The 26,713-nt window shown below is 33.9% G+C and overlaps 2 long non-coding RNA genes across 2 annotated transcripts; one reads left to right on the top strand and one right to left on the bottom strand.

Moving 5' to 3' along the window:
* Positions 1 to 18,271: 18,271 nt before the first annotated feature.
* Positions 18,272 to 18,829, bottom strand: LOC120278407. Its single transcript, XR_005541726.1, has 3 exons — positions 18,763 to 18,829; positions 18,549 to 18,663; positions 18,272 to 18,361 (listed from the first exon to the last, which is right to left on the bottom strand). It is a non-coding gene; the product is annotated as an uncharacterized LOC120278407 (long non-coding RNA).
* Positions 18,830 to 23,715: 4,886 nt separating this feature from the next.
* On the top strand, positions 23,716 to 26,141 carry LOC120279406. Its single transcript, XR_005541902.1, has 4 exons — positions 23,716 to 24,066; positions 24,208 to 24,289; positions 25,149 to 25,226; positions 25,808 to 26,141. It is a non-coding gene; the product is annotated as an uncharacterized LOC120279406 (long non-coding RNA).
* Positions 26,142 to 26,713: the final 572 nt, after the last annotated feature.

Here is a 26,713-nt window from a genome sequence, read left to right as displayed (position 1 = left end):
TCCCCGCCCGCTTGAGCCGTGGCTTCCCCGGCCAGTGTCGGCCCCCCGAGCGTGGCGGCTCCCTGCGGCACTAGGGCGAGGATGTCAGCTGCAACTCTCATGCGAGGCTTGCGATTTTTGATGACCGAGTTCCCTCGACATGCCGCTCGGGTGGAGGCGTTGGAAGGCGGTCGCGATCCTGATCGATTGCGCCTTCCCTTCAAACAAATGAAGCACCCGGGGACGGATACGCCGTCGGAGTTCGGCGAGCGAGGACATCATCGGGGTGGCCCTTCGAAAGCGGCCTCGTTCGAAGAAGCTTGCAAAAAAGAGGAAAACAATAATGCCTCCGTCTCCACGCGTGCGGTGACGATGAAATAATAGCGACACCATCGGCGGCGACACCATCGGCGGTGATGTTGTTAACGTTGATGACATGCCCATCACGGTGGAGGAGATTGAAGATGGCGTCGAGTTTGCGTGGTGGAAAAAGATCGTCGACTACATTGTTGGCGACATCATGCATCTGAGTGGAGCCGGCGCTGACGAGTCGCGGCATCAAAGATGGACACAATCCATGAAGAAGAACAACCGGACAACGTTGTGTCTCCCATTGATCTTCTGCTGCAGTGGAACTCACGGTTGAGAAGGTCGTTGAGTCTATCCTCAGCGAAGTGGGAATTCACGGTGGAACCAGCGGTGACCGTGCCGCATCGAGCGAGACACGATCCCACAAGAACAAGAAGCATGTAAGGGAAGTGTCTCCCGTTGATCTTTGCAGTCGTGCCCCCGATTAAAGGAAGCCCGATAAAAAAAGTAGAAGAACTTGGGAAGAGTCTTCGTTCGAAGAAAAAAAAATCGTTGTCGATCGCGCCTCAATAAGTACTGAGCGAGGGAGTTGATAAGGATCTTCCTCAGCTGCCCTATGGACAAGATAAGTTTGAAGTTTTTTTATGATATTGTTTAAAAGCTGTTTTAGTTACCATTTAAGTAGGAGCGTTAACGTTTAAAAATTCTGAGATAACATTTAACTTATAAGTGATACCCTTTAAATATTACAGTTACTCGTTTAAACATTCAATATAGAATTTAAAGTTTATACTTTAACGTTTAATTTTATACTTACAACATTGTTTACATGTCTTTGTTCCGTTCGACCACGACAGCTGTCGTGTGGAAGAATGACTCTGTCGAGCACCACACGGGCCAATCTATTCGACACTGCTCGAGGGAAGGAGATGGTCGCGAGACGATGTGATGGGACGCGTTCGTATGTATCTTGCAAAAAGGCGATGAGCGTAGTGCCATATCGTTATAAGAGCGCGCCTCCATCACACGCCACTGGCCTTGTTCATGTCAAAGCGAGGCGACGGCGCACATGAATCCACGATGGCTATGATTGGAGATGCAGCGCGCAACTTGCATGAAGTGGACATCGTCATCCTCCCGATAATTATGAGTGGCCACTTCCATGTCGTCGTCCTTGACAATGAAAAAAACAAGAATACATGCATTATTCTTCATGCCAAAGCGAAGAATACGATAAAAAAAGCAGCGCTAGAAATGGTAAGTGCTTTAATAATTTGTGTTTGTGTAATAGTGTTCGGTAAATAATCGGCATTCTAATATGAACTTGTATATCTCGACAGTAGGAACCTATTCGACCTACTGTATCGACATGGAGTTGGGTGAGTCGGCGACGCAAAAATACCCGCTTGTTCACGACACTGAAGCCCCACGACAGAAAAAAGGAAGTGTCGACTGCAGCGTCTATGTCATGCGGTTTATCGAGCAGTTACTCGCCGGTGAGAAGCTACGGGTACCGCAGGTCGGCGTCCCTTATTTGCGATTAAGGTATGTTTCCGCATACTTAGGGAGGGAGGCGGCAGGCATCACGGACCCGGAGGGAGTCTTCGATAGCGGGTTCTTAGTCATTCTTTCTATATTTGTATACACGATTCTTTCTTTAATAATCCAGATTCATTGTTTAACATACACTTTCGGTGTTTAAGTATATAGTTCATTGTGTAAATATCAATGTAATTGTTTAAACTCCGTTTCTTGTGTAAAAACGAACCGAGAGGGAGTGTACGCATAGCGGGGTCATAGTCATTGTATAGGTGTAATAGTTTCAAATGTAAACGAGTTTAAATTCAATTCATTTTTTTCCGAAGAACATGACAAATTTTTGTCAATGTAAATGTACATGTATCTAAATTCAATTAAATTCATTACTGTTTCGTTTTGAGGTTACGTTCTTGTTGGATGATATTGTAGTCCGCAGGGTACATTATCGGGTAGGGTTCTGTTTCATTTTCATTTTTCATTATCGGCTAATATCAACATTCATTTTTAAGCGTATAATGATAACTTTTTGCCCTTTAACTTTCGTTTTCTCTGTTTAAGTTTAGGTTTCTCTGTTTAAATTTAATATTTTTCTGTTTAAAAATATCCTTATTATTTAATAATATCAATGTAATTACAACAAAAAAATATACTTAATATTTTTCTGTTTAAAAATATCCTTATTACTTAATAATCTCTTATAGAGTGTAATGTAATGTTCCGATTTTTTTATGTGCGACGGGAGTGGAAAGCGCTTGGGGAACCGAGCGTGTATTAGTGCAGCTGGGGAACCGCTAGCACCATCCCGTTGTACATTTTAAGCGGATACAAATTTATTTTTAAAGCGATAAAAAAATAACAGTTAAAGCAGAGAATAAAAATATTTAAAAGCGTAAGAGATATATTTAAATATAAAGTTCAATATTTAAACAATAATAAGAAGTATATACACAATGCCTAGTCGAGCATGATTCATTCCACGATCTGCGATTGTGACTGAAAGCGTGGCAATGGCTACAACGCAACTTGCGGACCTCGGGGACGCTTACGACTCGATCCTCTTTCGTCTAGGACACTCAGGTTGCCTTCTCGTCACAGGGCGGTCGCATAAGCGCGATTCGCGATTTTTCATCCATCGACTGTCATTGTCCGGTATGGGGAATATAGCTTCCTTATTCGCCATTTTTTTGAAGTGGAAGCTTCCTTCCACGATCACCCGGTGTTTCTCGTTCTTGATGAATTTGAAGTCAAAAATTCCTTTTTGATTGCAAAAATTCCTAAGTGCGTCTCGAAATGTTCAACGCCTTCAAAACATTGTCCAATATCCAGCGACAACACTTGACTTGATCGGATGAGGAAGGAAGGCATGCCACACCCTCGGGCTCGCCATGATGTGGAGCGAAGCTGCCGGATTCGAATTCCTGCCAACACTTTAGTTTAAAGCGAACACGATCAATATTTAAAGCAGAGACACAAAAATATTTAAAGCGATAAACATAAATCTTAAAGCGTTAAAAACAAAAAGTTAAATAATAAGTTAATAAGTTAATCGGAGACAATAGTGTTTAAATGGAAACTTGATAAATGTAAAGCAGATGGCGGGGATAATAAACAATAATTAACTTCTACAACTATATAAACATAAACGAGAAGAAACTTACAACGAGAAGAACTCGTTTTCAGTAGGATACGATGCCACATCATCTGTCTCAACAACAAGATCAACAACAGAACATTTGAAGATGGAGTGCACGTGACACATGCGCTGGAAGTCAACCTCGTTTTATATGAGACATACCGTTTTATGTCCATCGGGTGTGATAAACTTCACCCTGACACGGGAAATATCGAGACCCCATCGCTCACATATTTCAGCTAACACTGATTCCCAAGAAGTCAGCGCCGTGAACATTAGCACTCGTCCCTCCCCGTTGTATCTAGCAATAGCACAAAAACTCTCCATAATTTAATCGGAAGAGCTAAAATTGAATACACCAAATGAGAAGAAGAAAAAGAAGAAGAAGAAGAAGAAGAAGAAGAAGAAGAACAAGATATGAGCCTTCTAAACTTTGTTTGAGAAAAAGCAAGCAGGAGGCAAAAAAAAAATTGAAAAACTATGCATAAAGAAAGTTATGATTGGGCGCCATTTTTCCCACCTTTTGCAAGGGCAAAAAAGGAATTTCATATCGTGGACCCACTTCAACTTACCGGCGGGGGGTTAAAAGGAATGTAAAATATAACGGAGGGCTGTCCGGGGTGTGCAAAAGTTGGAGGGGGTTTTTGGGAAGTTTTGAAAATTACGAGGGGTGAACAGTAATTTTCCCTAATAATAATAATAATAATAATAATTCCGAAGTTTAAAAGTTGGGTCATTAGTTGTGATTCGTAGGGAGATGGTTAGGATGTGGATAAGGATGGGGATGGTTTTTTTCTTAAAAGGGAAGGAAGAAGCGGAGGATTGGGGGAGAAGAATTGAGACAGTCTTTGAAAGAAAGAAGCTTTTAAGGTTTCTATCTCTTCCCCTATACTTCCATCTATATATATATATATATAAAAAATAAAAAAAGGAGAGAATTCCCGGTGTTGTTGCCCGCCGTGTCCATCGTTGATGCCGCCGGCGTGATCGAACGGCTGAGATAATGCCGTCGATCATGCCGGATGTTGACTGCCGCCGCCGTTGCCGCCGGTCGTCTGCCGCTGTTCACCACCATGGCATGCTTGGATGGCTGAGATAATGTCGCCAAGCATGCCGTCTGCCGCTGTCGCCAATGCCCCGTTTGCTGCTCGTCGCCGTTGCTGCTCGTTGTTGTCGCTTGAGTGGCTGAAATAATGCCGCCAAGCGAGCTTGAGTGGCTGAGATCTCTCAGAATGGTCTGCGTTCGTTTCCGTTGCCCGTCAAAGTCCACGGACTGGATGCTCCTGTCCTGTCTTTGGGCAAAAGGTTCTTCGCCATCAGCTTTCTCACCGTTGCACCAGCCATGGCGATGATGATGATGCTAATAATCCGATGATCTTTGAAGGCGATGCTCATGATGTCATGATGATGATCATCCCTATGATGCTAATGATGGTAGTAATTAATGGTGATTCTAATGATGCTGATGACGGTAATAATGATGATGTTAATGATGCCGATGTTAATGATGGTAATGAATCTGATGCTAATGATGCTGATGATGATGCTGATGTTAATGATGGTAATAATGGTGGTGCTAATGATGTTAATGATGGTAATAACGATGATGTTAATGATGCTGAATGAAGCTGATGATGCTAATACGGATGCTTATGACGATGATGATATGAATCTGATGACGATGATGATGATGGTAATGCTAACGATAATAATGATTATGAAGACGATGCTTATGATGATGATGATGATCGATAATGAAGATGACGCTCATGATGATCTTTGAAGATGATGCTTATAAGGATGATGATGATCCTATAATGTTGATCGATGTTGAAGATGGGGTTCGCTACATGAAATAAAAGATTTGGTTCTTTGGAGACCAAGTCTCGCAATTCACAAGATTAAAACGTGTTATAGTCTCATAGTCTCATGACATGCATAAAAAAATAAATAAAAATAATAAAAATGAATGAGATGCATGCATTCTTATTATTGATGCTTTGTTTGTTAGCATGGGTTCATAGTGGCAGACAAGAAGTAGAGCATGTCTTCTTGTTTTGATAAAAGCTCTAGGATCTCAAATAATAAAATAAATAAATAAATATATATAATAAAAAAAATAAAAAAAAAGGAAATGGGAACTATCCCATAAACTTATGATATGCATGCATATATTCATGTGGGGCTCACTATGGAGGGATATACATGGGAATATTAAAAAAAGAAAAAAAAATTATTATATGTAAGCATGAATAGAATCATGAAAATCATGCTATTTATTGATTCATACACCCCTTCATGAATTCAAAGAGAAGAGTCCGAGAAAAAAAACAGAGAAAAGAGAAATATATACATGAGAAATAAATGACATGACAAAAAAATGATGATGAGAAGCATGCATACGTGAATGGGAATAAAAAAAATATAATAAAAAAATAATAATAAAATAAAAAAAATAAGATGGAAAACATGCTATATAATCCTGGGACAAGCAAAGAAAAAAAAGGGTAATAAACAAAAAAAATAAAATAAAATAATAATAATAATAAATAAAAGATGTGGGCCCACCATGAAAAAAAGACATAAAATGATGTATGATGAGGAGCATGCATGCAAAATTCACGAGAAAGTATGCAAATATAAAAAAGAAAATATATATGCATACGTGTGAGGCAGAATGTATCACCATGCATATGAGAATTCATATAAATTCCAAATGGCCAGCCTACCATAAGAGAAAGAATACAAGTATGGATATATATATATATATATATATATATAAAGCTTGGTATTGTTCAGTATTTGAACAACATTTCCTTATATCCAAAGTAGCATCAGGGGTTAGTCAATGATTAAAATTGTCAACCCAAAGGCAATAATAAATTTCAAAGTGATAATGAGATGCCTATCGCATACAACAGCAAAGCATGTTATGTGATGATAAGGCATAGATAGTAGTGACTTATTCATTTCATGACGGCAATAAGCCACGCAACGCAATGACAAAATCACTCGGTCCAAGGTCATAATAAGAATGTTCCATTCCCGAAGGATGGAAACGAGAGATATATATATATTTCTCTCCTAAGACAGTAGTAAGAAAGACATTTCAAAAAATGATAATGAAATATGCAATGTCCTGACAAAGCATAAGCGATAGGGCGAATCTCAAGGCAATAACGAGATCTAAAAAAATGGCAATAAGGCATATGCAGTGAGCAGCGCAGTGATGACAAAGGCACGAGCGAGCAATGATAAATATATATGTATATAAGTGATGTAATAAATATTTTTATATAATAAAATAACAAGTTTCATAATTCGCGAATCTTCTTGCTTTTACTTGTACTTTTTTTGCCCTTAATCGGAGGTTCCTAAGATTTCTAATCTAGGGTAATTAATAATAGAGGCTTGCCTCTATTAGGAATGAAAGAACCCACACAAAATAAATATGATATTTGTGCTTCGATATATTGTCTGGTGTCTTTTTCATGATGCCAGATGCGCATTTTCGATCCCACACAAATATGTAAAAAAATTCAAAATTAACCTCAAATTTCACAAAAATTATCCCATCTCAGTGAGTCAGTTACCTCACAAAGTTATTCCCGCCATTTTTATCCAAATATTCAAAATTATTTAAAAAATTTAAAAAATATTTAAAAAATTAAAGATAAAATTTGCGTGGTATGGTAAATTTTGTAAAGATAAAAGCTCACTATATAAATATTTAAATAAAATTAATTATGTTATATGAGGTTGTAAACCTGATGCTGGGATTATAAACCTGACATCGGGGTTATTTTAAAGATAAATAATTAGTTTTTATGAATACTAGAAATTTAAAAATTAGAAGTCTGAATTTTAATTTTGTAAATATATTATATGATAATTTTATTAAAATACTTTAAGATTTTATTAAATAAATATGTTTTAATGAAATTTATAAATATAAATAGTTAATAAGTTGTATGAAATAATTGTGAGTCCCATTTTATAATATAAATATAATTTAATGAGCAAGAGTTTAAATGTTTAATGGATTGAAAAAATAATATTTATCTCTAAATAAATGATATATATAACGTTATTTCAAATTTATTGTTACAATTATATTTAAACTCAGTTATTTTAAATTAAGTTTCTATTAAATATGAAAGCTAAATTTACTAAAACTTATTAATAACTAAAAAATATTAACAAATAAATATTTATTGATTATATATATAATATTATATTAATGTTGAAATAATCTTTAATAAATATACTAAAAAATTATAATATATATTTTTTTGTTGGGATTCCTCGTGGAGAACGGGGCAGGGATCCCCGTGGGGCGGGGAGAGCATTCCCCGCTCCCACCCCGCCTCGCTAGGCTGGGAGGAACTTTTCCCCGCTCCCCGCCCCGCGGGGGATGTTTCGAGGAATCCTTGCCCCGTCTGGGCGGGGCCCCGAGGGGAACGGGGATTCCCCGCCCCACTTGCATCTCTATTCATAATAGAGTTTCATGATTTGAATTGGTTGTTTACTAAATTTTTGAAAGCGAACAAAGGCTAAGCTTATTTGTTGTTTTGATTTTATGTTGAATGTTCTTAAAGCAAATAAAAAAATAATTGAATTTATTCAAATTTTTTCTGCATCCTCTTTCGATAACATAGTCTTATGGTAACATATGCAAGGTAGTCAGACCCAGACCAGGCATAGACCCAGTCAAGTCCAAAGGTCAAGGGTCAGTGGGTTCGAACTGGTTGAACCTGGGTTGAACCGGGATCAATAATAAAATATTAAAAAAATATGTTATAATAATTAATAATAATAAATAATACAATTTACATTTTAATAATTAATAAAATAATTAATTAAATATAATATTCAAAACTTCAATTTTATATAATCTCTTTGATTTTTAAAATATTTAAAATATAATTAAATTTTATATTTAAAATTTTAGTTTTATATGATAATAATATCATTGCTTTTAAAAAAATATAAAAATATAAAAAAAAACCAAATAATTCTCCACTCACCCTTTCTCTCTCTCTCTCTCTCTCTCTCTCTCTCTCTCTCTCGGCTCTCTCTTGCTCTCACTTCTTCGTGAAAAACCCTCACTCTTCTCTGACTGTCTCTCTCTTTCTTCTTCGGCTTTCTCTTGCTCTCACTTCTTCGGGAAAAACCCTCACTCTTCTCTGACTCTTTCTCTCGCACTCGCTTCTTCCTCACAATTTTCTGGCAACCCCCTCACTTTCTCTCACCACCGGGTCAACAGTTTTCTAGTTTCCAGGTGAACTAGTCGATTCATCTAGTTTTTGGCCGGGTTACTTTAAGGGCGGGTCAAAGTGCATAACCGGGCCGGCCTCATGGCCAGTTCCCGATTTTTCCAATGGAATCGGTCGGGCCGGTTCGAGTTTGACAACCATGAACATATGTTGACCTTATCCTGCACTATGGAGGAAAATGGAGGAATGAGGATGAGAGAGTGTATGGGAGAGGCCAAGTTGTGATAGTTATATCAGTAGATGTTGACTATATATCCTTTTTCACCTTGTTAGATTATTTTCTAAATGTCGTGTGTGAAAGAGGTGGAAGAATGTGGTTTAAAAATAATGGACCATCTACTAATGATGGGATATAGGAGATTTTGAATGATGTGGACACAAGTAATATGGTATATTACAATAGTGGCCATGACAGTATTAATGTGTTTATGATTGAGCATGACCCTCCAATAGTATACCTGTTGAAATGGATAAAAGTCAAGGACAACAAAGCATGGAGAGACATGGTAAACATAATGGAATTTATGGCAGTTGTTTTTTAGATGAAACATATCAGCCATCTGGAGTTTCAAGTGATGCAAAAATTTGTGGTGATTTAAACTTAAGTAATGCTAGCTGGATGTATGAAGACTTTGAAGGAGATGAGGATGACATATTCAACAATGGGGAAGATGTTGATTATGGAGGAGTAGATGGAGTTGATGCTTCTAATGCTTTGGTTATGGGGACTAGTCATTGATGTATGATCAGAAGTATTAGCTTGAGTATTAACAAACGGGGAGCCATCATGTGCATTTGCATCTCCGAATAACAAATAAACAAAATTATCATTCGGGGATCTTAGTCCTAGTGCCATGTCAAAGTCCATATTTGTGCCAATTTGGGTTTCATCATTTTGAATGTTATAATGACCATGTGCTTGATCATTGCCACATATAATCTCCAATAGGTCGTAATTATCTATTGGCTTATTCAAATATGGTTCATCTTGTACATGGACCTGCACATTACAATATTTAAATTTTACAATTTATTACCAAAAAACTATTGTTCAAAGAAAAGAAATACTTGAATATAGTCTCTGTACTGAACCTCACCCATGATAATGACTTTAAGGTTGTTGTCCCAACCCACACCACTCATGTCGTTCAATTTTTTAATCCTTGCCCACCGCTTCCTTATTGTCCTTAGATGATTTCCCACATTGGCCTCTGTGACTATCACCCCAAAACATATCCTTCATAGCTTGAATTGCACCTTGGATTGCTTATGGTTTGAAGCCTTTGTCTACTTTTAGCCCTTGTTCAACTCGGCTGCCCATAAATTGTATAAAATAGCGACTCTCAGCCGGTGTCCATCTCTTGGTCCCTGATGGCCTTGATGTGGATTTCTTAACTGATGAGGTATGGTTGCATTCAAATGCATTGTGTCCCTTCATTCTACTAGTTCATGTAAGTCAAACATTATTATACAATAACATAACAAAATAAAAATAACGAGTACATATAAGTCAAATGGTATCATACAATAACATATCAAAATCAAAGTAATGAACACATTTAAGTCAAGCGTTATTATACAATAACATATCAAAATCAAAGTAACGAACACATTTAAGTCAAGTGTTACCATACAATAACAAAGCAAATTGCACTTTCAAGACAATACTACATTAGTTCATAGACATTGACTTGGAAAGTATCTACTTGTTCACCCACATTCTAGCTATAATTTGATCACAACGAGCTGCCCACTCTTGTGCTTCTTCTCTTTGCTCCCTAGCAGTTCCTTGTGAAGTCTGTTGTGGTATCCAATCTTCCTCAGATTTGATGAATTCATCCTCACCACCACTAATGATGCAATTGTGTAAAACACAACATGCCAACAAGAGCTCTCCCTGTGTCTTAAATGGTAAAAAAGGCTTAGAAGATAAAATTTTGAAGCACTCTTTTAAAGAACCAAAGGCACGCTCAATAGAGATACGAGCAGATGAACGTCACAAGTGAAAAAGCTCTTTGGAATTTTGAGGAGTCTTCAAGACAAAGTCCCTCAAGTGATACCTAACCCTTCTTTAGGGGGTATGAAACCTGGACGCATAGCATATCTCTCATCAACAAGATAATACTTTCCTAATAATAAAAAATAAATAAAATTATAAGAACAAGACTAATGTTTAGAATTTAATTTATTTTGGGGCATTTTTAATTAAAAAAAGATGACTCTATGTATCTTCGAAGACCCTTAGTCTGATAGGTTATTCCCAACCAACTTAAACATAAGTGAAACGCAAGTCAAAACTATAGATATAAAGACATTTTGAGTTGGGTAAGGTTTTCTTTATCGAAATGCTACAACTTCAGATGCTGGACAAAAGTATGAGTATGTGTCCCATCCAAGGCCTCGATGCAGTCCTAAGATCCAGTGCATTATGTTAGAATTAACCTTTAAAAAATTTTATGTGATATTTAATTTAAGGATACCTTAAAGTACGGGTATAATGTCCTCGTCACTACTATGTGTGGATGTGTTTGCATACTTGGTGGTCGTATGTAGTCATGCTGTAGTTCACTGATTGCAAATAAGACATAGTGGAAACATATACTAACCATCTCACTTGACCTTAAAAAATTGTGGGCAATAACATGATTGGGCTAATTATGTCCAATAGTGTGTAGAAACATAAGCAATTGCTCCTCCACAGTAAATGTGTCAGTATCACGCACGTGACCTTTTGCACGTAGTATTGTGCAAAGGTTAAAAAAGTCTATATTTGTCAATGTGAACCATGTTTATACTAGTGGCATCATTCCCATTTACCAACCTAGACAAACATGTTTCCCTTATTTGTAGTCTCTCACAGGACAGTTCTCTACATATTCGACATCTTTTGTTGTGCACATGTAACATCATGGCATAGGCCACAACTAATACCGTTATTTGTAATAGGTACAATTCATCAACACCATTGCGATGATCCATCTAAAATAATAGTTAATAGTTAATTTCAAATTGACATCATTGCAATATTGTTGCCAAAATTACAATCATACAAGATTTGCTCATGTTAAAAGTAATTTCTTTTAAAAGAAAAGAAATTAAGATTTGCTCATTACTATCAACACTTTGGACAATAGCTTTTCTCCAAACATAATGGCCATCAATGATCACATTTAGCCATTTCTCATATAAATTAAATTAAGCTTATGATGCACTGAAAGCTTCTTTTGATTGTAAGTTCAAACGCTCTCTTTTTTTCAACGATGCTATTTTGGCTTACATCATCTGCATATAAATTTTAGTTGAATAAGATCTCTATACTATTACTTTTAACATGAGCAAATTTTGTATGATTGTAGTTATGTCCAATTCAATCACAAACCAAAAACATCCACAAGCTTACTGAATATTGCAACAATATCTAAAAAGAAAGATGAAGAAATGAATTTAAGAATGAGTGAAAGGCAATGGCAAAAAAGAAATTGTAGAAATTATAGGTGGGAAAGATTATGCAAAGGGTCATGTCACATAAATTAAGATTTCATGTATTATGTGTCAAAAGTCAAAGATTTCTCCAGTGACCATGATTAGCTTCATCTTCTCCCTTTTATCTACATTGCTTTTGATGAGATATGAAGAGCTTTCATGAACCAAGAAAACAAAGCACCACTTGTTCTCAAACGTGTCTTGTTATCTATTGAAATTAGTGAAGTTTGAGAGGTCTCTTGACTGAGGAGATACAATTTTTGACTTGTGTGGAAAATTTAAATTTTTATCTAATATTGCTTTAATTGGACCCTAACTAATTTTGAATTTTATATTTTAAACTTGTGTTCAGAAATTACTATTGGTCTTTTGCTTAACAATGGTGTTTTATAACATAATTAAGATATCATACTATTCTATCTGCTCTATATTCAACTTATTTCAATTAACTATTTAAATTTCAATTTACATAAGTAAATAAAAAATTATTTTTTACTATAAAATCCAAAATTAAGATTTCGTATATTTATTCATATCTTAATTTCTAGTTAATAGTTAATAGTTAATAGGTAAAAGAAAGAGAGCAATGATGGGTGGAGAAGACTTGGTGCATTTTGATCTTCATGAGGATTAAAGATTTAAAAATATTTAAAAAAAATAAAAATCTCTCTTGAGTGTAGTGATTGGAAAGCAACGGGAAATCTAAAACTTGCAAACAAATCTGACAAAATTCCAGAAAGACACTAGAAAATGATCTATTTTTGGTGGTGGATTCGTCTAAAAGATTGAATCTGAATAAAAGAATCGAGATAAATACAAACTAGAGAGATGCTTACCTTGTTTTCATTGTTGCTGCTGTTGCTACTGTTATTCCAGTAACGTGGTAGGAGAAGAGCATGACGGCACTGGGGCAGCGTTCACGGCCTCGATCTGGCCCTTGGTTTTGTTGCTGTTGCTATTGTTGCTATGGTTCTAGGGATGCAATATGAGAAGAGCACGACAACGTTGGGGCGGAATTCATGGCCATGATTTGGTCCTTGTTTTTGTTGTTATTGTTGTTGCTGCTGCGGTTCTGGTGACGCGGCAGGAGAAAGGAACGACGGCATTGGGGAGGTGTTCACGACCTCATTCACAGCCAGATCTACACCAAAGAATGACGAGAGATCGTCGACGAAGACCCTCTCTGAAGAACAATGGTGATGAAGAAAAGAATAGGTTTCTCAAAGAGGGTGAATAAACTCAAAGGCTAAAATGTTCTTGCATTTTTCAATTACATTGTATTCAGTATTATGATGGATTTCAATGTAACACAAAACATAGCTGAATAGTGGGGTTGGGGTTATTTCGAATAACATCTGGATTTGCAAATACATCTAAACAAACATTAGTTTTTTTTTTTAAGTGTAAAATTTCATATTACATGTAAACTCAAATACCACCAAACAAATGGACCCTTAATGAACCTACACATTATGAGGAGGATTTGCTTAGTTTGCGGTCTGATGATGAAAGCAAACATGTGTATGCTGATTTCAATGAAAATAGTGATGTAAAAAAAATCCACATTTAGTTACAGGCATGAAATTTTCCAGCCATAAATGCTTCAGAGATGCCCTAAGAGTATGGCAATTGCAAGGGGATACTCCTACAAATTAACAAAGAACACCAAATCAAGGATTACTGTTGTATGTGAAGATGGTTGTGGCTTCAAAATTCATGCACCAAGATATAAAGATACTTCCTTATTTCAAATCAAGACATTTATGGCATAACATAGTTGCCCAAGACAAACTTTAGGTCATATAGTGAACTCCAAACACATAGCATCAAGATACCTTAAAGATATAAGGGATGACCCTAGTTGGGATGCATTTACTATGCAGAAAAGGATAAGTAGAGAATGTGGACAAATGCTACAGGGCTAAAGCAATGGAAAATGTTATTATAACATGAGATATAAATGACCAATATAAAAGGTTGTATGACTATGTAAAAACGATTAATTAGAAAAACATATCCTGGGAGTCTAGTGAAATTCAAGACTTTTTTGGTGGTTGAAAAAGAAAATGAGACTAAGGAAGCACAGACAATTGAAGGTGTAGATATTATGCCAAGAGGAATTGTGGTATTCCAATTTATGTACATGAGGTTTGGGGCCCAAATGCGGAGTTACTTTTCAAGTATAAGACCTTTAATTTGTTTGGATGGGTGCTTTCAAAAGACATTAACGGGAGGGCATCTATTATGTGTAATAGCTAGGGATGGGAATGAGAATATGTTGCCTCTCGCAATTGCTTGTGTTGATCTTGAGTATAAGGAATCATGATCATGGTTACTTAATGTTCTCTATGGAGATTTTGGCAGAGCAAAAAATAATGGTTGGGTTTTTATGTCCGATCAACAAAATGTATGGTTAAAGAATTTGTGTCCTATTCCTTGCTAAATTTTTAGTAAGTGATACAAGCATTTAAACTAACAACCATTGGTACATATATTTACTTATACTATGCATATTTTGCTTAAGTCAAATTTTTCTTACTCCACTAACAATGTACCTTCCTTAATATGCAGGGACTAATACAAGCTTTTAATGAGTTAATGCCTAATTTAGAGCATAGGTTTTGTGTTAAACACATGTATGAAAACTATAAACAAAAATTCAAAGGAGTTGAGTACAAGAAACTACTCTAGTCAGTAGCTTCTATTGGGACTAAAAAGCTATTTGAGAAGCATATGGCAAGAATGAAAGAATTGGATCATACTACATATAAGTGGGCTATGCTACATGATCCTCATACATGGGCAGGGTGCTATTTCTCAACATATACTAAATTGGATGCTCTATAAAACAACATCTGTGAATCTTTCAATTCTTATATTAGAAAGGCTAGGAGTTTACCAATTTTAAGAGCGTTTGAGTGGATTAGGAAGAAAATGATGCAAATGTTTTATGTGAATCTAACTGGCATGAAAAAAAAAAATATAAGTGTGATATTTGTCCTAACTATCAAGATGTGCTAAAGAAACTTAAGATAAGAAGCATAAATTGTTTTTTATATACATGCTGGTTAGAGGATGTATGAAGTTGATTTTTATGATACCACATCAATTATGACGTTGGCTGATAGAACATGCAATTGTAAGATGTGGGAACTTATAGGAATTCCATGCAAACATGTCATAGTTGCTATTTATAGTAACAGAGAGGAACCAGAGGCATACGTTCACCAGTTCTTTACAAAGACAACATTTTAGAAGTATATAAGCATTTAATCTAACCTGTTCCTAGCCAAGATGCTTGGGAAAGAATAGATTTGCCTGATATTCATCCATGGACTGTGAGGAAGCCCTAGGTAGACCCAGGAGAAAGAGGAGAAAAATTCAGATGAACCACACCCTTATAAGGTTTCTAGAGCTAGTGGTAATGTTATTTGTGGGAATTGTCATCAAGCTGACCATAATGTAAGAGGGTGTAAAGCTTTTGTTATAGGAGAAACATCATGGCAAAGAAGAACTAGAATTCAAAAAGAAAAGGAAAGTGCAACATATGTAGCAAAGAAGGTATAAGTTAATATATTTTGTATATTACTTTTTTTTTTGGTGTTGTTTCCTAGTTGTGTTTTTGGTGTATTTCATTGCAGAGTCCACCAAAAAAAGAGAAAAACTAAGGAAGAACACAAACTCAGTGAGCACAGAATAATTCTACTTTGAGTAGACAGGATATTCTAATGTCCCAGCCACCTATCAGAACAGACTTTATTTTGTATAGATTATGACTTTTTTTCATGATGTATTATTGTCTATCATTACTTCATGTTATCTTCTTTTTTTAACATGATAGTCGTTGTTTTTACTGCATGATTGAGGAAGGTGATTGTGAATTAGTCATGCACTTCTAAAGAATTTGTTTTTACCCTTTGACTACTGCCAACAAGTAATGAAACATTTGTGGAAAGTAGAACATTAACATGCCATGCAGATACTGTGTCAAGTGAATAAAAAATGGTCACTCACAAGGCACAAGGGCCACCTAGCCCACCATCAACTTCCAACAATTTTAGAAGGGCCAGGCAACTTGTAGATTTTGTAGGTGAAGATGGAGATGAATTACAACCTAGTTCATTCATATGTTCTGTATGGAATCATGGGATGTAATGATTGTCAGTCTATTTTGGGATGACTTTTAAGACATTTTTAAATGATTGCCAAATGTGGTTTTGTATTTTGAAATGTAATATTAGAAGCTGGTGTGGGTAAATAGAGCAATGTTGATGCTCTCTTAAATTAGTTTGATTTGGTGAATTGTACATGTTCTTTATTGATGTTTTTAGCTCTCGTACATAGATGAGTAAATTATTTGGGAGTAAATGTAAATTAGAGCAATGTTGATGCTCTTTTAAATTATTTTTGATTTGTTGAATTGCATGTGATCTTTTATGTGGGTTTTACTCTTGTACACCGGTGAGTAAATAGAGAAATGTTGATGCTCTCTATAATTACTTTGCTTTCTTGAATTGTATATGTTCTTAATGTTGTTTTTTTCTCTTGTACACAGACGAGTAAATATTATGAGAGTTAATGTAAATTAGAGCAATGTTGATGCTCTTTTAAATACTTTTTGATCTTTTTGAATTGCATATGATCTTTTCTATCATTTTTACTCTTGTACATGGTGAGTAAATAGAGCAATGATGATGCTCTTTTAAATTATGTTTGATCTTAGCTAGAGAATTGTATGTGATCTTTTATATAGTTTTCGCTTTTGTACACAGGTGAATAAATGATTTGGGAGTTAATGTAATTAAATTAGAAAAATACCATGATCATTTAAATTGATTATGGTTTGGGAATTAATGTAATTAAACTACAATGACAATGCTCAATTAAATTGTTTATACTCTTTAAAATGGAAATCCAGAGAAGTATTCTTTGCCAAACAAAACACATCTTCACAAACACATGACATGCAAAAATTTTACACACCATTTTCTTCAATTTTCAATGTCATTACAATTCATACCATACAAGCTGAATCTAAATAAAATATAGTTAAGAATTACAATTGCCCTTGGCATCCATGATCGAGCACGTCTAACATAAATTTTCCATAATTACAATCCTTCAATCTTTGGTTGCATGATTGTTACAAGAATCACATAAATTTCATCCACATTCACCAAATAGCTTGTTCCACCTACATTCACAAAAGAGTAAGAAATCACCAGTTACGAGAACAACAAAGAATTTAAAAAAAAAAAATTCATTCAATTGCTGTTTTGCTTACTAGTGAGGATATCAAAAGAAAATCAAGTAATTGCTAAAAGGGTTTATAACTCTTTAAGCTAAGGTCTCATCTTCTTGTTAGCAGCTGTTAATGACATTGATGATTTTTCCCTTTTTTTGCAAGCCACGGAAACTAGGGGTGTAAACGAGCCGAGCCGAGCCGAGTATCACCGGGCTCGAGCTCGGCTCGAGTATATTATTTGAAGGCTCGAGCTCGGCTCGAGCTCGTTCGAGTCATGGTTTTTGTGCTCGAGCTCGGCTCGCTGAAAAGCTCAATAGCTCGAGCTCGGCTCGTTTAAGCTCGACAAGGTAAAAGCTTTTGCAAAACTGCCAAAACAAACACATGCACAATAGATAATAAACTTGATACTAGAGTTATTACAATTGCAAGTGTTTGGTCTACTCATTATGCTACAAAATAAACATCAAAGCTCCCATACAAAAACAGTCTCATATAATTGAAAACAAACGAATCAGCTACAACCACTAGAGTAATTGTCCTTACTTTATTGATCCACTCAAATTAGACAAGCTTCCTAGATGAACCTACAAAAAAGAATTAAGGCCACAGTAAACTAGAACAATAGAACCAAAATAAAATTCCATACAACACTAGCTTTGGATACAATAGAAATAGCCTTTATCCAAAAACTCGGGGACGAGTGGTGTTTGGAGTGAGTGAATACCAAACCATGCGATTTATTTCCCAAAGAAATCCCATGCCAAGAAGAACGGATGGATTGAAAAACAAAGGACTGAAGGAGACCATCATGTGCAGATTGCTCAAATATACCGCCAGCTCTCAAATTGAGTTTGTATAACAGAATTTCAGCATTGGTTGAATTTGCATAGATGTATTCTGCAAACCAGGAAAGAGGATGGGCTCAGACATTTGCTTTGAAAACAACTACCATAAACAAACCCTTCGCTACATGATCAATAGTTTTTTGAAGGTTAGAGATGTTATCCAACATAAAGACTGATTGCAACATGGTTAATCAAGGAACTCAGCTCACTAAACTTGAATGCAGAACACCCACACTGACCTCATTAAAGATAATTGCAGGATAATTCTAGATATCTCTTACGTCAATCATCATCAGACCCTACAATCAGTCCCTTGAGATCTTCAATTTTTGCAAACAACTCATCTCTGTTTTTCTGCAAATGCAACAAGCATAAATGATTTTTAAAAAAAAAGTATACAAACCATAAAAGGATGAACAAGATCAAATATTGAGCACACTAGGTCTATCAAACCTTGAATATCAGATACCGATAGCTAAACCAGAATGTGAAGCCAAGTCCAACAATTTCCATGATTTTTGGGAACTGGTTCAGAAATTTACAGCAATCAGATTGTGAAGCCAAGTCCACCAGTCTTAGTTGTGCAATGTACTCAGATATCTTCTTTATCGCCTCGACCTGAATTACATATATATTAATCAACATGCTGATGTAACAATATCAACATTTGTTATGATAAACATACTAAATGCATCAAACTTTAAGTTTGTTATCTGTTTTTAGTATTTTACTGTCAATGCTATAGTTTCTAAATGCTTTTCAATCAGAAATGTAGTTGTGATGAGTCTTCACCTGTTCTCCTAAAAATTCATTCTCAATATAATTCTTCATGTGAACGTCGTTGCACTTTACAGCTATCTGGTCATTCATATATGTGCATCATCAAGTAAAGAACAAAATCGAGCAAATAAATACGAAAATGAAGAATCAACAAAGATACATCATGTAAATTAAGAAGCTTCTCATTGGTTAACTTCTCGAGTGATAATGCAAGTTCCATCACTGAAAAGAAGAAACCAAAAAAATCATATTTTTACGAAATTGAAGGACAACAATATGTGACATTTAACAACAAATGAATCGATACAAATGATAAACAATAAAAATATGATCTAAAGGAGTATTATAGCATTGAACAAGAACAAAAAGAAATCTTGTAGGAAAAACAACAGAAATGGAAGTGATAGCAAATTGGTGACTATTTACTTATCTCGCATGAGTAATAGATTGAGTTCTCTATCAACCGAAAAACTAGCATTCAACATTACTCATAATTTCACTCATGTAGAATGTTAAAGAACAATGATTCATCCATGACATGTAGCAAGTTTAATCGAAGAAACAGGAAAGATAATCATAACTAGTATAAATGATAAGCGTAAAACATCGAGACAAAAAAAGAAGATATGCAGACATTGGAACCTGAAAAAGAAATTTGTATGAAAAACAGAACGGATCTACCGACTACCATGCAAAAGAAAAACCCGACATATAACCAGGGAAAACCAAAAACCAAAAACAAAAACCAAAAACAGATCTATCACATTCATTGATAAATTCATAGAAAAAAACTAAAAGCCATCTCTAATCAATCAAAAGATCTATCAAATACCAAGCGAATAAATCAAACGAGAGGATAAAAAACCAAAATATACTCACTGGCCGGCTAGGGGGACGAGGTCAAAGGCGGCAAAGACAAGGTCACAAGGTCAATGAAAACGGGAGAAGAGATCTGAGCTCGAGCCATGCAGCGACGCCCGACGAGGAGTGGCCGACTGGGTGGGAATCTGGGATTTGTGGCTTGGGACGGGCCGGACGGCGGGAGGAGACGACGGCTTTGAGCTTGTGAGTCGTGACCCGTAGCCGTGAGAGTTAGGGTAGTGAATCTAGTGATGGATGGTAGTCTCTTTACTCTTAGTTAGATTTGATTACTGAATCTAAATTATCTAATTGATTATTGAATGGTTATTGGTTAATTTTGAATCTAGTTGAATACTTGAATAGTTTAGATAATTAGGTTAGGATAATAATCATAATATATATTAATATATATAATATAAGTAATCTAATATTAATATAGTTATATAATTATATATTTTTTAACTAATATATACATAATTTAATATTATATATTAATATATATATATATATATTATATATTATATTATATAAGCTCGTTTAGGCTCGCGAGCCTCACGAGCTGAGTATATTTGGGCTCGAGCTCGGCTCGACAACATAAACGAGCAGCTCGAGCTCGGCTCGGCTCGTGAAAAATCGAATCGAATTCGAGTACTGACCGAGCCGATCTCGAGTAGCTCACGAGTAGCTTGGCTCATTTACACCCCTAACGGAAACCACAAGGTATATAAACTAAAAAAAAAATCTCTCTGTTCTTAATCTGCAAAAGTGGGAAACCACATGGTTTTTTTTTAAATTTTTTCTAATAATAATAATAATAATAATAATAATTGCCTACATAACAAATTTTAGGTATATATTATGATTTTGTCGATAAATCATTTTATATTAAAATCATTTCTAAATTTTATATATAACTTAAATCTATAAATAGATATAATAATTTTAAAAATTACAATATATAAATTTTATAAATATATTAACTCTTTTTATTTAGAATGAATTTTAAAAAATTATATATATATATATATACATCAAAATTAAATACAAATGATTTTGAGCCCATTCCTTATATATTTTACTATATTTAATTATTAAATAAAATTAGAAACATATTTCAAATTCGTTTGTAATTTTAGAAATTGATGTCAAATCTATTTGTAATTTTAGAAACGAATCTGAAATCTATTTCCCAGAGACAATACTACTATTATATACATTTGTTTTTTGTAATTTTCTAATCCCCCTCACATGAAAAGACAGAAAATTTTTTCAACTTTAGCATTTTACTATATATACTATATATTTTAGTGTACTATATACGATAAGAATATTAAGTATAAAAGAAAAGAAAAGGCAAACAACCCCATTATGTTACTAATTTTTTATAAAAAGGTATTTTACTTTTAGAATTATTTAAAAAATTAAAAAAATTAATAATTAAATAATAATAATGATAATAATAGTAATTGTTTAAAAAATATATTAGGAGTATATGTTACAGAGAATTTAGTTGGTAATAAACACCTTCAGTGATGGAAAATTCCGTTAGTGAAAATTTAATATCACCAACTGAATAGTTTTTTCTAATGGAATAGCATTAGCCACTTGTTTTTCATTGACGGAAATTTCCAACAGAATATTCCATTGGTAAAAGTTATCACCAACGGAATTTTACCTATTAGTGATGAAATTTCCGTCTCTGATACCCATGTTTTCTTGTAGTGTACAAAATTATATATGATTTTATTATATGGTTTTTTCTTTTATACACAGGTGAGTAATTGATTTCAGAGTTAATGTAATTAAATGAGCCAAATATCAAGATCATTTAAATTGTTTATGATCTTTTAGGTTGTTTATGTTTATTTAAACTGCTTATGGTTTGGGAGTTAATGTAATTAAACTGCAATGGCCATGCTCAATTAAATTGTTTATACTCTTTATTAAATTGTTTATACTCTTTAAAATGGAAATCCAGAGAAGTATTCTTTGCCAAATAAAACACATTTTGACAAACACCTGGCAAGCAAAAAATTTTACACACCATTTTCTTCAATTTTCAATGTCATTACAGTTCATACCATACATGCTGAATCTAAAGAAAATATAGTTGAGAATTACAATTACTCTTGGAATCCATAATCGAGCACGTATAACATAAATTTGCCATAATTATAGCCTTTCATTCTTTGGTTGCATGATTGTGACAAAAATCACATAAATATGACACATTCACCAAATAGCTTTTTCCACCTACATTCACAAAAGAGTAAGAAATCACCAATTATGAGAACAACAAAGAAATAAAAAAAACTATTCAATTGTTGTTTTGCTTACCAGTGAGGATATCAAAAGAAAATCAAGTAATTGCTAGAAAGGTATATAACTCTTTAAGCTAAGGTCTCCTCTTCTTGTTAGCAATTCCTAGGAGAGAAACTTGCAGTTTAGATTTGGTAACAGGGTTAGAGTAGCAAAAGAATAAAAATCAAGAGAGGTTGGAAAAAACAAGAGAAACGGTACCATTCAATCGGAGAAATGAACATAATATGAGAATTTTTTTTTCTTTCGCCACGTCAAGCATACTTTATGGAATTTGATGATTATGCCCTTGCCACGTAAGCAGTGTAATCGCGATTGATAATTTTTTTCCTTTTTTGCAAAGTCTCAGGAAACCACAATGTATATATAAACACATTCTCGTCCTTAATCCGCAAAATAGCGAAACCACATGTTTTTTTTTTAATTTTCTCTAATAATAATAATAACAATAATTGCCTACAAAATATAATTTAGATATATATTATGATTTTGTCGATAAATTGTTTTATATTAAAATCATTTTTAAATTTTATAAATAACTTAAATCTATAAATAGATATAATAATTTAAAAAATTTAAATATATAAATTTTATAAATATATTAACTCTTTTTATTCAGAATGAACTTTAAAAAATTATATATATATATATATATATATATCAAAATCAAGTACAAATGAATTTTAAGCCCATTCTTTATATATTTTTACTAAATTTACTTATTAAACAAAATTAGAAACATATTTCAAATCCGTTTGTAATTTTAGAAATTTTAGAAATGGGTATCAAATCCATTTGTAATTTTATAAACGAATTTGAAATCTATTTCCCGGAAACAATACTACTGTTACATACATTTATTTTTAGTAATTTTCTAATCTCTTTTCACGGCAGAAAAAATTTTCTTCAACTTTAGCTATTTACTATATATACTATATATTTTACTATACTATATACGATAAGAATATTAAGTATATAATAAAAGAAGAGCTAAACAACCCTTTTCTGTTGCTAATTTTTAATAAAAAATTTTTACTGTTAGAATTATTTAAAAAATTCAAAAAAATTAATAATGAAATAATAATAATAGTAATTGTTTAAAAATATATATTAGGGGTATATGTTATGATTTTATAAATATATCTTTTTATATTAAACTTATTTGGGAATTTTTTAAATGACTTAGATATATACATAGGTATAATAATTTTCTTAAAAGAGTTAATATTTTTATAAAATTAAAATAGATATAACAACTTAAATATATAAACAGGTATAAAAGAATTTTTGAAAAAATTAAAATATATAAATTTGATAAATATATTGAGTATTTCTAGATTAAATAAATTTTAAAAATTAAAATATGAATAATAAATTTTTTTAAAAATACAAACAGATCAAAGATCCATTTGTAAGATTTCAAACAAATCTAGATCTGGTTGCAATGTGACAAACAAATCCAAGGTTTGTTTGAGATGTTACAAAGGCATCACCAAATCTGTTTGTACATTTTCAAAAGGATCTGAGATCTATTTGTATCCAAGTGGATCCAGGTTCATATGACAAACGGATTGGGATCCATTAAGATACAATGCGTTAAAGGAAAAAAAATGGTTCTTCCCTTCTTCTCTCCCTCTCTTTCTCTCCCTCTTGAAGGAGCAACCCTAACCCTAGATTTCATCCGAGAGAAGGCCACAATGCCGTATCCTCGCCCCAATAGTTAAGAAAATTCAGAGGATTTGATTTTTCTACATCACTACACCTCAACATCATCATCAACACCATCCCTTCCATTGTGTAAGATGTGTTCATTTTTCTCTCTCTTAATTTTTAATTTTCTTCAATTACAATTGCTAATAATTAATGTAGATCTCCAACAACCTAAGCTTCATAATGCTCACCTTTTCCAAGTATTTGACTTGCTACTCATTTTGTTAGTAGATAATCTTCAAGCAAGGGGATATTCTCTAAAATGATCAAGATGGAAGAACTTTTGTTCTCACTTTGAACACAATTAAAGGTGAGCTCTTGTCTCCTTTAAAGGAAAATAATCACAAATATGTACATTCAGAAAAACATATTTCTCTTACTTCTCTTATAGGAGACTATCAGAGGGAAATAATCATAATTATGGATTTATTTATTATCATTAATTAGCATTATTTGATGGAGAGGACTAGGGTCTTTTATTTGTTTAAAATGGAAGATGTACAATTACAAGATTATCATATGGAGATGGTACACTAGTATGGTGATATCACATATTTTAGGTAGTTCAAGACTTGCATTATTTTTGGTCGTTGATATCAATATTTTCATAATCGGACCGGATCGGCCGGTTGGACCGGCAGAACTGGGAACCGGCCGGTAGTCCGGTCTGGCTCTATAGAACTGGTTGACCGGGAGTCAACTCAGTCAAACTCGGTGAACCGGCCGGTTTGACCAGAATCGGGTTGACCCCAGTTCTAAATTTTTGCTTAAACTTTAACAAATTCACAGGCTTCAATTCACCTACCGCTTTGCTATCCAGTATTCACAAAGCAGTGGAAAGATTCGAAGAAACCAAAACCTAAATGAAATCCAACACCATAGCCACAAAAGCTCCACCATTGCCCCCCAACTAAAGCTTTGGAAAAGCTGATGCTTGCTCCCTCCAACTCCAAGTTCATTCAAAGATTTCCCTTGATTTCATTCTATCTACGTCACCATCAGAGCCCCTTCTCTCTCTCTCTCTCTCTCTCTCTCTCTCTCTCTCTCTCTCTCTCTCTTATTCAAGTAATCCCTTTTTCCATTTTGTTTTTCAACTTTTTCTTCTTTTTCACTACATTTCAGTTCATATAAAAAATTTTATTTATAATTTTTTCATTAATTTTTTTAAGGCTAGCGAGGAGGATCTTGTCACGATTGAGAACGGTTGTGCTTGGGCTTGATCATTTTGTCCAGATCTAGATTGAAGGGTATGTTTTCTTTTGTTATTAGATTGTTGTGAGTTTAATTTGTTTGTGATGGTTTGGTGGTGAATTTTGAGTTAATTTCTGATGATGATGATTATTGAACAAAAAAATGTTGTCTTATGATGGTGATTATGGGGATTGGGTGAGTGTTTAGATTGTGATCATCTCTTAATTAAGCTCATTTTTAATTATTTATGGTAATTGTACCAAAATTGTTGTTTTTAGTGGTGTGTTTAAATTGTGATTAGGTTATGAGTCATGATCAATTTTGTAGTTCATTTATTATGATAATTGTACCAAAATTTTTGTTTTAGTGGCTGTGGCTATGGGTTTGGGGAGTGTTTAGATTGTGATTATCTTATAACTAATTTTTTTTAGTTTATTTTGTATGATAATTGTACCAAAATTTGTGCTTTTAGTGCATGTACTTATGGTGTACCAAAATTGGCTGTAGTTATGATATTGTGAGTATCTTAACTAATTTTTGTAGTTCATTTTCATTTTGTATGATAATTGTACCAAAAAAAACTGGATTTTATTTATAGTTTCCATCTTTTTCCGTTTGTGTTGTGGATTGCAAATAGATGGAAACTATTAGGTCTCAATCAACACCGTCAAATGAAGTTGAATCTACCGAGCAAACTTCTTCTGGTGTACATATCTGACAAAAAAAGGATATTGCATGGAGATATGTAATTGAGGGGCAAAATTCTCAAGGGGGAAGGATCTTCATTTATAATTTTTTTCATGTTGTTGAGACCATGTTAAATTTTCATTTATATTCTGACCTTGTTAAATTTTTTTCTTTGTAATATTGTTATATTTTCGTACTATTATTTAGATGTTCTTCTTTAACATTGTTTTTACCATTTGACATTATGTGATGAATAAGGTGTAGTTTTTTGTCATTAGAATAAATTGGACATGGAATATATATGTGAGTTTAGAATTTTGGAGAATATATATATATAATTATTACGTCATCATGTTCGACCAAACCAGGTCATTCCATCCAACCGATTGACCCATGACCCAGTTGCTTGGCCAGTTCACTTCCCGGTCCGGTTTTGAAAACATTGGTTGATATATTATAAAATTGATTATTTGTTCTTCTCATGCACTTTGTAGAGCTAAAAAAGGCATGATGAGTTATTAATTAAAGAATGGGTTGCTATTAGAGGAGGGGCTTGATATGATGTCATATGATTTGTAGAACAGTAAACATCACACTCATAAATAATAACTTAATGTATTGTGTTGTGAAACTCATTCCAAAAGTTTCTCATATATACATACATATGGACTTATTTATTTTCAATATATTGATCATGGGAAGTGGCAAGTTGCTCATATATCATCATAATCCTGTTGGAAAGATTATATTTATAGTCCTTTCAAGATGGCTAAGGAATAGTGTGCCCATATATTCATCTCTCCTTTCCAAATATTTTATGTATGATGCTTAAATGGTGGAGTCCATTGATTTACCA

Source organism: Dioscorea cayenensis, chromosome 16, assembly GCF_009730915.1.
Source record: "Dioscorea cayenensis subsp. rotundata cultivar TDr96_F1 chromosome 16, TDr96_F1_v2_PseudoChromosome.rev07_lg8_w22 25.fasta, whole genome shotgun sequence".
NCBI classification, from domain to species: domain Eukaryota; kingdom Viridiplantae; phylum Streptophyta; class Magnoliopsida; order Dioscoreales; family Dioscoreaceae; genus Dioscorea; species Dioscorea cayenensis.
The sequence above is the reverse complement of the archived record's forward strand: the minus strand, read 5'-3'. Positions and strand labels throughout refer to the sequence as shown.